The following is a 13,883-nucleotide window of genomic DNA, read 5'->3' on the forward strand; positions in this document are numbered from 1 at the left end:
TGTCACAGTAGTATATGCTTTACTGCATAGACTCAAATTAAAAAGGTGTTTCTGGTGTTGAACAATGTTGTATTGCTGTTATGTCATGGAAAAGGCAGACACCAACCTCACAAGAATATAAAAAGTGTGACAAAATATTTAATTTTGTCAACTATTGATGGTCATCCAAAGCACACCCACCCACATCCTGCTCTCTTAAGAGTACCAAAGTTTTTCAATAATGGTGCAAGTGCTAAATCCAGGTGGGCAGTTGTGTTTGTCTGAAGCACTAGAATAAAGTCTGAATTCAGATTTTGTTGGTCTGAAAGACGCCATTGACTTCAAACTTTGTTCTGTAAGTGCTGTATAGAACTGGAAAGATTGATGGTCATCCAAAGCACACCCACCCACATCCTGCTCTCTTAAGAGTACCAAAGTTTTTCAATAATGGTGCAAGTGCTAAATCCAGGTGGGCAGTTGTGTTTGTCTGAAGCAATAGAATAAAGTCTGAATTCAGATTTTGTTGGTGCAATATGTTGGACCAGAGCAATATGTTTCCATTTAATCTGGAAAAAACCCTTATTCTGACTCAATATGTTTGAAAAAATAAAGACTGCTGCACTATTTGGTTCTCACTATTAACCACACAACAGGCAGGGCTTTCCCTTGGAGTTACACAATCAAATTCCTTCTCTATTTATCGCACTCCTGTGATCAAATCCTTTCCTCCATCTGTTGCATTCCCAACTGTATCCTTTCCATTTGCAAGTTATGACAGGCCCTGCTGCTTTACTCTGTCCAATAACCTGTGCATCTAAAATATTTCCATGAATTTGTAACAAAGGAAATTAGCATCTCAAGGAAACGTTTTACCAGGTCTGCAATTTTTCAATATACAAAAAACAGTTACATCCCACTGTTTCCTTATTAATTGATCTCACAGTCAAAGTGCTCCCCAGCAACAATCCCTCTAAATGCATATATCCCTCGGCCTCAACTATTATCCTGCCTACTATTTTCCACTTTGCTCCGGGCAACCTTCCTTATTGGAATATCAAAGGGATTTAAAATCTGTTTTTTTGCCTATTACATCAAGCGATATTTTCTTCCATTTCACATCGGTTCAGTTACAGAAATGTTTCAATCTCAAATCTGGCACTATCCATGAAATCACTCTAAAAGAGCAGATATTTCCTGCGCATATGAAAAGCCTATTCCCCCCGGGAAGTTACTGTAACCATCCTTAGCCACCCGTCCTAAAGAAGCCTCGGGCTGTAACGTTCATCATTTTGGAAATTAAATACTTTCCAAAACCTTTGGTCCTTCGTGAAAATGTACGGCGCAGGAACATCCCACCACTTGTTCCACCTAGTCCCCCCCTCCCAATTACTACCTGCTGCTCCAAAGCCTCACTCAGGACCGCGAGCGCCTCAACACGGCCATCCTCCCGAACAATATCCGAGCCTTCCTGAGTCTTGGCAGCGGCCGGGACACTAAGCGCCGCGTCCCGGCCGCCACCACCTCGGGATTCCCCTCCCAGTCCGCCGGCACCGAGGAGGCCCCGCTCCATCTCCTCCCCACCTCAGCGCCGACCCCTCCCACGTCGCAGCGCGGCGGGCCTCCAGGTAAGCTCCCACCACTCCCCCTCGCCGGCTCCCAGTGCTGCACACGCCAGCCGCGGCTCTCCTCGCCCTGAGCAGCCCACACGGCGCCGCCGCGCCAGCAGCCGCTTCCCACCGACCTGGCCGCAGCTGCTCCCTGTTCAACACCCGCCGTCGCCCTCGTCGTCGCTTTCGCCGAAGCCACCAGTGTCCCCGCTCGGCCCCACTCTCCATCCAGCCTCTTCGGGCAGCTCGAGATTGACAGCTTCGCCTACCAACTACTCGCGTAGGCTGACGAAGCATTTGGCCAATCGACGGAAGAATGGGCGGGGAAAACCAGAGAGCCGCGGGCCCAGATTATAACCCTAGCCAATCACATTCCGGGACCGGTGGTTGATGCCGAGGGTTTGTGTGCGCGTCTCAAGCTTGAAAATCCCTTTTGTTCGCGGCGGTTGAGATACGCAGAGCTAGGCTGTGATTAAGACGTCACTTCCTGTGGAAGACTGTTGGCATAATAAAAAAAATCCCACCAGAAATGGGAGCGGGGTAGTGAAAGAATAAAGTTACAGTCCAGTGGCAGTTTTAAGACATACAAAGTTTTAGTAAAGGTACGAGCTTGAAGTAGATATAAGGAAATGGAAGAATATCATTCAGACTTATAGATAGAGAATGAACAGCAAGTTAGTATATAACACGCTGGAGATATTTTAAAGATATACAGAGACGAAACTGGAATAGCAAACGTATAGGGTAGTTTCAGTTTTGAGCCTGACGATGAAAACTCATGCAGCAGTGAATAATATGCAGTTTTGGAGTGCATCTGATTTGAAAAGTGTTAATCACACGAAAAGTTTAGCACACGGAGGGAATGGTTAACACTTCGTTTTTTGGTCAGACCTAATGGCTGTAGAAGTTTTGCCCTCTAAGATAAAAACAGTATCAAGTTATTGGTACAGAAGTAGCTTTTTGCATCTGTGCAGCTATTTACCACCATCATTCAGTCTTTAAGAGAAGTTCACTTAATTCCTTCAGTAAGTTCCTAAGATTTCCTTCAGTATGTATTTCTTTGGTTTCTGATTCACTTTTTAAAAGTCTGTATTGTGATGCTCATGGCTGTATGTCAAAATTTAAAGCTCAATTAAAAGAATACATGCAACTTTCTCACATTCTTTTGTAAATGAGGTTGCCAAAGCCTTATCAAACAATCCTTTGTTTTGTTGGCTACCAAATGTCAATATGATTTAAATTCATAACACTTTAGGAGAGAACAATGGGACGCAGAGCCAGTTTGGTGTAAATGGTTAAGAGGAGCAGACTAATCTAGGTTTGATTCCCCAGTCTTCCCCCATGCAGCTACTGGGTGACCTTGGGTCAGTCACAGTTCTCTCAGTGCTGTTCTCTCAAGAGCAGTTCTTGAAACAGCTCTCTCAGCCTCACCAGCCTCATAGGAAGGTTGGGTATAAATTCAATCACTTCTTTTTTATATTTGGTCTATTAAATACCAGATGTCCACTGCGTGTATGAGGTTGCCACATTCAGTATGTTCTGTCTGATTAATGAAGATGAATAAATAGCAAGAATGTTTTTTCCCTGACTGGTATGGAGACTTTAATGTCTGCTTTAAACACAAGTAAAATAACCCCCTGGAAACTGGATTGCTCTAGGAAGTACTGTATAAATTCTGCATTAATATGCTGCACCAAGGTAAAGTTTCTGGGACAACAAATATTCATATTGAGATTAGTGGAGGTGAGTGGTAGTTTCTGAAATAATTGCTGGTTTTTTAAATATTAGTTAAATCATCCCAGTGTTTACTTTCCTGCTCTCATAACTTGTGATTAAGGAGTACCCACCAATCATGTGTCATAGTCTGCCAGATGATGGGCAACCCTTCTGTTTTTCAGATGCAAGCTCGCATAAAAAATAGTAGGATTATTGAGCTCTTGGTAGACTGCCATGCAGAGTGGCATTTGGCTTGCTAAATTACAGGCAGTTCATGTTTGGTGCAATGCTAAAATCTGAAAAAAATGGAACCTGAATTGTAGTTCCATCATCATTATAAGCAAAGGATAAATTTCTCCAATCATTCTGAAATATACCTGGGTAATTTGTTCAATCAAAATAGATTTGGTCTTTGGACCAGTTAAATATAGTCAGTCAATAATAGTAGAGGAACTGGAGATCAAATTACCAACATTCGCTGGATTATGGAGAAAGCGCGTGAGTATCAGAAAAATGTCTATTTCTGTTTCATTTACTACTCTAAAGCCTTTGATTGTGTGGATCACAACAAACTGTGGTAAGTCATTAAAGAGATGGGATTACCAGACCATCTCACATGTCTCCTGAGAAACCTGTATAAGGGTCAAGAAGCAACTGTCAGAACAAGATATGGAACAAGTGATTGGTTTAGAATATGAAAGGGAGTTGGACAAGGATGTATACTGTCACCCTGCTTGTTTAATTTATATGCAGAGTACATCATGCGGAATGCTGGCCTGGATGAAGCAGAAGCCGGAATTAAGATTGCCAGGAAAAACACCAACAACCACATATATGCAGATGATACCACTCTAATGGCAGAAAGTGAGGAGGACCTAAAGAACCTCTTGTTGAGGGTGAAAGAGGAGAGCACAAAAGTAGACTTGAAACTCAACATAAGAAAAAACTAAGATCATGGCATCCGGCCCCATCACACCTTGGCAAATAGAAGGGGAAGACATGGAAGTAGTGACAGACTTCACATCTCTGGGATCCAAGATCACTACAGATGGTGACTGTAGCCATGAAATTAAAAGATGTTTGCTCCTTGGGAGGACAGCTATGGCGAACCTGGGCAATATAATAAAAAGTAGAGACATCACCCTGCCAACAAAAGTCCGTATAGTCAAACCGATGGTATTCCCAGTAGTAATGTATGACTGTGAGAGCTGGAACATAAGGAAGGCCGAGCGCAGAAGAATAGATGCTTTTGAGATGTGGTGCTGGAGAAGAATCTTGAGAGTCCCTTGGACTGCAAGAAGATCCATTCAGTCAGTCCTAAGGAAAATAAACCCAGACTGTTCCCTGGAAGGTCAGATGCTGAAGCTGAAGCTCAAATACATTGACCACCAAATGTGAAGGGAGCACTCACTGGAGAAGATACTGATGCTGGGAAAGACAGAAGGCAAAAGAAGGGGACGGCAAAAGATGAGATGGCTGGACAGTGTTACTGATGTAACAAACACAAATTTGAGCAGACTTCGGAGGATGGTGGAAGACAGGAGGGCCTGGCGTGACTTTGTCCATGGAGTCATAAAGAGCTGGACTCGACTGTGCGACTGAGCAACAACAAAAAATAATTTCATAAGAACACACCCCTCAATATTTAAATATAATATTAAAAAACATTATAATGGAACAGTGAAATTAACTTTTAAAAACTATAACTGTAGTAAACTGTAGTAAAGCAAGTTAGAGAGAAAGCATACAGAGGATAGGGGAAACATGGAAAGCGGATGGTAAGAGTATAAGTGTGTTCCAGAAAAACAGGACTCCTGTTTGGTAGCAAAAAGTCTAAAATTAAAGAGGCCAAGAATAAATGGTTTCCTCACATTCAATGAGTAAAGGTATAACTAAAGTGCTGATCTCAAACCTTATTTCAGTTTTTACCTTGAACATAATGGGACTTCCTTGTGGTAAACATGCATAGATCATGTTATGCACGTAAAGAAGAGTATTGGATCATACAAGTGAGGATTCACAAGGATCTTGTAGGAGTTGCTATCCTGCACCTCACACCTTTGCTTCCTCCCCACTCCCTACTTCTCTCACATTCTTTCTCTCGCCTGCCTCCCCTCTCTGTCTTCTCCATGCCTGTCACTTCCTCTCTCCTTCTGTCCCCACCCCATCACTCTTTCTGGCCCATTACTCTCCCAACCATCCACCTGCTTCCTCCTAGTGGTGCCGCAGTGGCAGCCGTGGTTCTCCAGGAATCACAACAGATCTTCCACCTACAGTTGCCCAGTCCAGGTTGGGAAATCCCTGGAGATTTCAGGGTGGAGGCTTGGGAAGGTGAGGTTTGGGGAGGAAAGTAATCTCAGCAGGGAATAGTGCTATAAACTCCATGCTCCAAAACAGCCATTTTCTCCAAGGGTACTGATCTTTGTCATTTAGACAGCAGTTGTAATTCTGGTTAATGTCTAGATCTCTTGTAAAGGTTGTTGATGCTAATTCCCCTGGAGGAAAGCGCTTCTTTGAATGGGGGTGAATCTATGGTATTATATCTGAGATCCCTGCTGTCCTCAAACCCCTCCCTTACCAGGTGGAGTGTCAAGACTTTATCCACAAAAAAGTCTGGAAAAGCCTCACAGCTAATGGCTGAATTACTAACATTTTAAATTCTTTCTGTAAGAGAAGTTAAAGGCCTGGTTATCCTGAATAGTTGTGCAGGACAAGAGCTCGTGGATCTGATGGAGATAGCATAAAAATCCCATTTAGCAGTCTTCACTGCCATCTCATAGGATTTCACAAATGTCTGATAGGATGTTCTTGCAACTTCATCATGAGACTGTTGCCAGGCTCACTCTAGTCATCTAAGCTCCTGCTTCAGCTCCGTAGTATACCATGGTGCTAGTTTGGTGGGAGTGAAGAGGACATGGGGCAATTTCATTGATGGCTTCTGAGAGATGGGTGTTCTAGTCCTCTATCAATACATCTAATGAATCACCAGGGGGCATTGAATCCTGCAGAGTATTCTGGAACCTGGTTGGATCCATTAGTCTCTCTGGGCAAGCAAACATCTGTTCACCACCAAGACAGGAGGGAGCTGGGCCCCATCTGGTCCTTGAGGGCAAAGTGATCTGACCATGGCACTCTATCAGTAGCAATCAAATCTACATCCCCATACCAAAGATCAAATCCAGTGTGTGGCAGCAGCATTGGTATGGATGTTGCAGTCTTCCAGTACTATCAGTCTTGAGAACTCCCAAGGCCCAGCTATAGGGATGACTGTAAGTTTTAATTACAAATGTAATAGCATTTTAAGATCCTTAATTTATATGTATTGATCACAACTGAAAATAATGATACTGTTTCCCAGCCCCTCTAGTTCTCAAAGTGTGGCACACATTTAGTTAAAAGTTTTATTTCATATTGGAGCATAGTTTCATTATTTATTATAGGAACAAGCTATTGCTATAATGTGCCTTTTTTGCTTATAAACTTTTTGTCTGAAGAGCTATGAAAATTAATAACAGCAGTTAACAGAAATCATCTTCACACATAGTGCTTTTCCACACTGTTGTTGTTATTGCTTTTTACTGTTATTTCCCTGTATCAAATATAAATATTACTTATTGACTAGGAGAGCTGAGCAAAATGTATATTCTCTAAAAAGTTCAGTTGTGATTTTGCCCTCAAACCTTCCTTTGACTATCAAATGCAAGAAAAGTTTAATGTTTGATTCCGCAAAACACCATTTTCAACAGTTCAAATCTTTCTGTCAGTTTAATTAATTCCCAGAAGAAAATCGGTGCACTCTTATGTGACTCTGTTCTGAGCTCAGTGCAATCCCAAATGATTTTAGTCTTGGAGAGGAGATATGTCAAGGAGAAATCATATGTTCCTTAAATTGTTTCTGTAGTTGGGGGCTTTAGAAGAAGCTCGATCATTTATAATTAAGTACTGTAAAAGACACAAAATCCATATATAGGAGATGGGCAGCTCAAGGCAAAGCCTGAGACAGCAGTGCACTGTTGACAAAAAGTTAAACAACCTTTAGAAGTTCTTTGGTAAAGTGAACAAACATGTACTTGGACATTCAAAAGGCTTTTGATAAAGTACATCACAAAAGACCTCTGAGTCCTGTGTAAGCTTCAGAGTCATGGGACAAGGTGATGGGGCCTCTTATCTTATAGACAGATTAAACAAAAGGAAGCAGAGAACAGGAATAAATGGACAATTCTCTCAATGGAAGGAAGTCCAGTGCTATTTAATTTGTTCATAAATTATCTGGAACCAGGAGGGGGGAGCAGTATAGTTGCCAGGTTTGCAGACAGCACAAAATTATATTTAGGATGCTGAAAACCAGCACTGACTGTGAAGGTAAGTGTAAGGTTATGTTTGGTATAGTGGTTAAGAGTGCAGACTCTAATATAAGAGAGCCAGGTTTGATTCCCCATTCCTCCACATGCAGCTGCTGGATGACCTTGGGTCAGTCACAGTTCTCTCAGTTCTCTCAAGAGCGGTTCTTAAAAGAGCTCTGTAAGCCCTACCTACCTCACAAGTTGTCTGTTGTGAGGAGAGGAAGGGAAGGAGATTGTAAGCCACTCTGAAACCGAGTGAAGGGTGGGGTATAAATCCAATTCCTCCCCTTCCCTTCTCCCTTCTTCTAATTGGAACAACCCCCCTCTTTAAGTATAGGCTGATGGGGATCTGAACTTGCTGAGATGGAAAAGGATTTTGAGGTCATAATAGATAACTGTGAAGGTGTCAAGACAGTGTGCTGAAGCAGTAAAAAGCACAAACTCTGTGCTGGGGATCATGGGGAAAGGGATTGAAAATAAACCAAGATTATAATGCTCCTGTTATAGATCTATGGTGCAGCCTCATTTGGAATACTATAGGTAGCTCTGGTCTCTATCTGAAAAAAGTAAAAAGTAATGAATCAGCAGCAATTGGTCAAATTCTGAAAGAATCTTATTCACAATCATAGTAGCAGTTCCTGAAGGTTAGCTGAGTTAGTCTGTTGTAACAAAATAAAAATCCAGTGGCACCTTAAAGATTAACAAAATTTATTCCAGCATAACCATTTGTGAGTCAGATCTTGCTTCATCAGATGCATTCAGCGTATAATAAATGTAGCTGCTTTGAACCGACACGTCATGAAGCTGATGACTCCCTGCAAACATATTCTGGGATTTACTTTTTTAGTCTTAAAGCTGCTTCTGGACTTCTGTTTCATAAACAGAGTGAAAGAAATACCCACATCCATTCATTGTGACAATAGCGGGGCAATTAAGGAGCTGGGAGGATTTGGGGACAGCTGAGAATGTAGAGAAAGTATGGAATGACCAACTTGAGGCAGACAAGAAGACAGGAAAAAATGGGAGGTTGGCAGGATTTGGTGCTGAGGAACCACTGAAGAGAGAAGGAAACAGCTCAGCCCATGAATGCAGAAGAGATTTCGACAGTGTTTTTATTTTTTATAGATCTCTTTTTCTGTTTTTATTATCAACTTTGGGTTTCCTTTTCTGCTGTCACAAGCCATTTGGATTTTTTAAATACAGCAGAGAGAACTGTTCCCTAACAGCAAGTGTGTGTGTGTGTGAATGAAAAACCCTTTTATCTCAACAAACTATTATTCTTATTGGCACTTTAGGTGCATCGTATTAAGAACATAAGAACATAAGAGAAGCCATGTTAGATCAGGCCAATGGCCCATCCAGTCCAACATTCTGTGTCACACAGCGGCCAAATATATATATATATATATACACACACACATACACACTGTGGCTAATAGCCACTGATGGACCTCTGCTCCATATTTTTATCTAACCCCCTCTTGAAGGTGGCCATGCTTGTGGCCGCCACCACCTCCTGTGGCAGTGAATTCCACATGTTAATCACCCTTTGGGTGAAGAAGTACTTCCTTTTATCCGTTTTAACCTGTCTGCTCAGCAATTTCATCGAATGCCCACGAGTTGTGAGAAAGGGAGAAAAGTACTTCTTTCTCTACTTTCTCCATCCCATGCATTATCTTGTAAACCTCTATCATGTCACCCCTCAGTCGAATCTGGCCTTGTTACAGAAAAACAATTTTAATTTCTGGGCAGCTGCAGCTACTGCTGGAATCCAACAAATTCAAGGTGAGGAAGAACCATCATGCACCTGGCCACATCAACTACTTCCTGCTGTGGAAAGTCAACCCCAGCTGTTTATGAGCTACTTTGACTATTTCAGACTATTGGTCTCTTTCACACGGCTCAAGTACTACTTTCTGCCACTCTTAGTGTATTCATAGAACTCTACCTGTATTCCCCCCTCCCCACCATCACCCTATGCTGCTTCAGGGCAACTCTTATGGAGAACAGTTACATTCTGTGGCCCAGTCAGCTTCTGATAGGGTTGCCAATCTCCAGGTAGAGCCAGGAGTTCTCCTGGAATTGCAGTTGATCTCCAGATTATAGAGATCAATTGCCCTAGAGCAAATGGCAGCTTCAAAGTGCAAACTTTAGTAGATAACATTTTAGGTGAAATCCCCTCTCCCGGTTGCCCCTCCACAGACATGCCCCCTCCTCAAGAATTTATCTGGCCAGAGTTAGCAACCCTGGCTTTTGGTGTGGTCAGTGGGTTCAGTTGGCCCTCCCTGGTCCAATGTAGGTATGGGTGTATATGTGTGGGTGAGAGGCATACTGACAAGTGTGGTTGCTTTTATGTGACACTACTGTTGTTTGCACAGCCTGGGGGTAAAGTACTAATTGTATTCATATGCAACATTCATGTATTGCTGCCCCAGTACAGCAACACAAGATGGAAACCCCCACTCAATAACTTAATTTCAGGTAGGTGTGACTTGCTTCCAAGTCAGCAGCTTAAGTGATTTTCCCTATAATACAAGGAACCTGTGGCAGAGCTGGATGTGTTTCCTGGATTCCAGACTGTTTCTTTCATCACAGTTTAGTCCAGAGGTGTCAAACATGTGGCCCAGGGGGACGAATCAGGCCCCCAGAGGGCTCCTTTCAGGTCCCCAAGCAACTGGCCGCAATCCGCTTCCTTCTCCCTCTCTCTTGCTCCTTTCTGCTTTGCCAGGCTTTCTCAATCGCAGAGGAGCTACAGAGCAAAGTCTCTATTTTCTCCATTGGCTGAGGCGCCTCCCTTGGGGAGGAAGTGGGGGGGGGTAGCTTGTTTTGACAGGCTTTCTCAATTACGCAGTAGAGCTACTATGCTAAACCTCTCTTCCTTTTATTGACTGAGGCTCCTCCCCCTTCTGGTTTCCTAGGGAAGGAAGGAAGGAAAAAGGCAGAGCTTCCTTTGCCCAGTTTCCTGGATCCCATGGGAGAGATACAAAGGAAGCACCTTTAAGACCAACGAGTGCTAATGTTTTAAAGCATGTTTTATTTTAAGCTTTTAAAAAAAATCTTTGTGTTTGTCTGCATCCTTTATAAAGTTCATATTTCTGCTACCTGGCATTACATTTTATGACACACATAGCCTGGCCTGACAATGTCTAATTTATGTCAGATCTGACTCTCATAACAAATGAGTTCAACACCCCAGGTTTAGTCCATCCTTGCCAGCAGTTAAGAACATAAGAACATAAGAGAAGCCATGTTGGATCAGGCCAATGGCCCATCCAGTCCAACACTCTGTATCACACAGTGGCCAAATTTTTTTTGTGTATATATATATATACACACACACACACTGTGGCTAATAGCCACTGATGGGCCTCTGCTCCATATTTTTATCTAACCCCCTCTTGAAGCTGGCTATGCTTGTAGCCGCCACCACCTCCTGTGGCAGTGAATTCCACATGTTAATCACCCTTTGGGTGAAGAAGTACCTCCTTTTATCCATTCTAACCCGACTGCTCAGCAATTTCATTAAATGCCCATGAGTTCTTGTATCGTGAGAAAGGGAGAAAAGTACTTCTTTCTCTACCTTCTCCATCCCATGCATAATCTTGTAAACCTCTATCATGTCACCCCACAGTCGACGTTTCTCCAAGCTAAAGAGCCCCAAGCGTTTTAACCTTTTTCAAAGGGAAAGTGTTCCAAACCTTTAATTATTCTAGTTGCCCTTTTCTGCACTTTTTCCAATGCTATAATATCCTTTTTGAGGTGCAGTGACTAGAATTGGAAACAGTATTCCAAATCAGACTGCATCATCGATTTATACAGGGGCATTATGATACTGGCTGATTTGTTTTCAATTCCCTTCCTAATAATTCCCAGCATGGCGTTGGCTTTTTTATTGCAATCACACACTGTCTTGACATTTTCAGTGAGTTATCTACCACGACCCCTTCACCTCTCTCTTGATCAGTCTCTGCCAGTTCACATCCCATCAACTTGTATTTGTAGCTGGGACTCTTGGCCCCAATGTGCATTACTTTGCACTTGGCCACATTGAACATCATCTGCCATGTTGACGCCCACTCACCCATCCTCAACAGATCCCTTTGGAGTTCCTCACAATCCTCTCTGGTTCTTACCACCCTGAACAATTTAGTGTCATCTGCAAACTTGGCCACTTCACTGCCTACTTTCAACTCCAAATCATTTATGAACAAGTTAAAGAGCATGGGACCCAGTACTGAGCCCTGCGGCACTCCACTGCTTACTGTCCTCCACTGCGAAGACTGCCCATTTATACTCACTCTCTGCTTCCTATTAATTAGCCAGTTTTTGATCCACAAGAGAACCTGTCCTTTTACTCCATGACTCTCGAGCTTACTAAGGAGCCTTTGATGAGGAACTTTATCAAAAGCTTTCTGGAAGTCAAGGTAAACAATATCTATCGGGTCTCCTTTGTCCACGTGTTTGTTCACCCCCTCAAAGAACTTTAACAGGTTAGTGAGGCAAGATCTTCCCTTACAGAACCCATGCTGAGACTTCCTCAATCACTCGTTTTCATCAATGTGCCTACTCATTCTGTCCTTGATAATGGTTTCTACCAACTTTCCTGGTATTGAAGTCAGACTGACTGGCCTGTAGTTACCCGGATCTCCTCTGGAACCCTTTTTAAAGATGGGGGTGACATTTGCTACCTTCCAGTCTTCAGGAACGGAGGCAGATTTCAATGAAAGATTACATATTTTTGTCAGCAGATCCACAAGTTCAACTTTGAGTTCTTTCAGAACTCTTGGATGTATGCCATCCAGACCTGGTGACTTATTAGTTTTTAATTCGTCTATCAGTTGTAGGACCTTCTCTCTTGTCACCTCAATCTGACTCAGGTCTTTCAACATTCCTTCCAATATAAGTGGTTCTGCAGCAGGCAAACACTTCTCATCTTCCACAGTGAAGACGGAGGAAAAAAATTCATTCAGCTTCTCAGCCATTTCGCTGTCCTCCTGCAGTAATCCTTTGACCCCTTGGTCATCCAAGGGCCCCACTGCCTCCCTGGCTGGTTTCCTGCTTCTAATATATTTGAAGAAATTTTTATTGTTGGTCTTCATGTTTTTTGCAATATGCTCTTCATAGTCCCTTTTTGCCTGCCTGATCACAGTCTTGCATTTGATTTGCCACAGCCTGTGTTCCCTTTTATTAATTTCACTTGGACTAGCTTTCCACCGCTTAAAGGAGTCCTTCTTACCTTTTACAGCTTCCATTACTTTGTTTGTGAACCATCCAGGCCTTCTCTTATACCTGTTTGTACCTTTCCTAACTTGCAGTATATATCTTATCTGAGCTTCTAGGATTGTAGTTTTAAATAGCCTCCAAGCTTCCCCAAGGGTTTTGACTGTATTTACCTTTCCTTTCAGTTTCCTCTTCACATGCCTCCTCATCTCAGAGAATTTACCCCTTTTAAAGTTAAACATGGTTGTGCCGGTCTTTTGGAGCAACTCTCTGTTTATACAAACGGTGAAATCAATAACGTTATTGTCACTGCTCCTAAGCGGTGTGATCACTTTTACATCTCTCATCAAGTCTTGGGCATTACTTAGGACCAAATCCAGGATCGCCTCACCCCTGGTAGGTTCAGAGACCATCTGCTCCGTAGCACAGTCATTGAGAGCATCTAGAAACTCAATCTCTTTCTCTTGACCAGAACACATATTGACCCAATCAATCTGCGGGTAGTTAAAATCACCTATGACGACACAGTTTTTACATCCAGCCACCATCTTTAAGCCTTCCATCATATTATAGTCGTCCTCTATCTTTTGATTTGGTGGGCGATAACAAACTTCCATAGTTAAATTGCCTTTTGGGCCCTCTATTCAACCTAAAGCATTTCTAGAAGGGAATCTAATTCTCTGACCTCAGTCTTACTGGACCGTATGCCCTCTCTGACATACAGAGCCACCCCACCTCCAACCCTTCCCTCCCTATCCTTCCGGTATATATCCAGGAATCACCATGTCCCACTGATTCTCCTCATTCCACCAAGTTTCTGAAATTCCCACAATGTCTATGTTTTCTCCCAACACTAAACATTCCAGCTCACCAATTTTATTTTGAAGACTTCTAGCATTTGTGTACAAACATCTATAATTTCCCAGGCAAGCTAGGCCCGCCACCTTCCTCCTGCCGCCTCGAGACTCTGGCAGACAGTCCATAGTGTTTGTCACCATCTCAGTGGACAACTCTGATC

General features: G+C 42.8%; 1 protein-coding gene across 2 annotated transcripts in view; it reads right to left on the reverse strand.

The window, feature by feature from the left end:
- CTTNBP2NL (CTTNBP2 N-terminal like) overlaps window positions 1–1,882 on the reverse strand; it is a 45,584-nt gene extending 43,702 nt beyond the window's left edge. Inside the window, exon 1 of one of the 2 annotated variants that reach the window (XM_060231222.1) lies at window positions 1,721–1,882. The gene's annotated coding sequence lies outside the window, so the exon portion shown is untranslated. Of the gene's footprint in view, window positions 1–1,372; window positions 1,541–1,720 lie in introns of those variants that run through there. The other variant, XM_060231223.1, reaches the window with a different exon arrangement.
- Window positions 1,883–13,883: the final 12,001 nt, after the last annotated feature.

The sequence above is a fragment of the Heteronotia binoei genome, chromosome 2 (genome assembly GCF_032191835.1).
Source record: "Heteronotia binoei isolate CCM8104 ecotype False Entrance Well chromosome 2, APGP_CSIRO_Hbin_v1, whole genome shotgun sequence".
Taxonomy (NCBI): domain Eukaryota; kingdom Metazoa; phylum Chordata; class Lepidosauria; order Squamata; family Gekkonidae; genus Heteronotia; species Heteronotia binoei.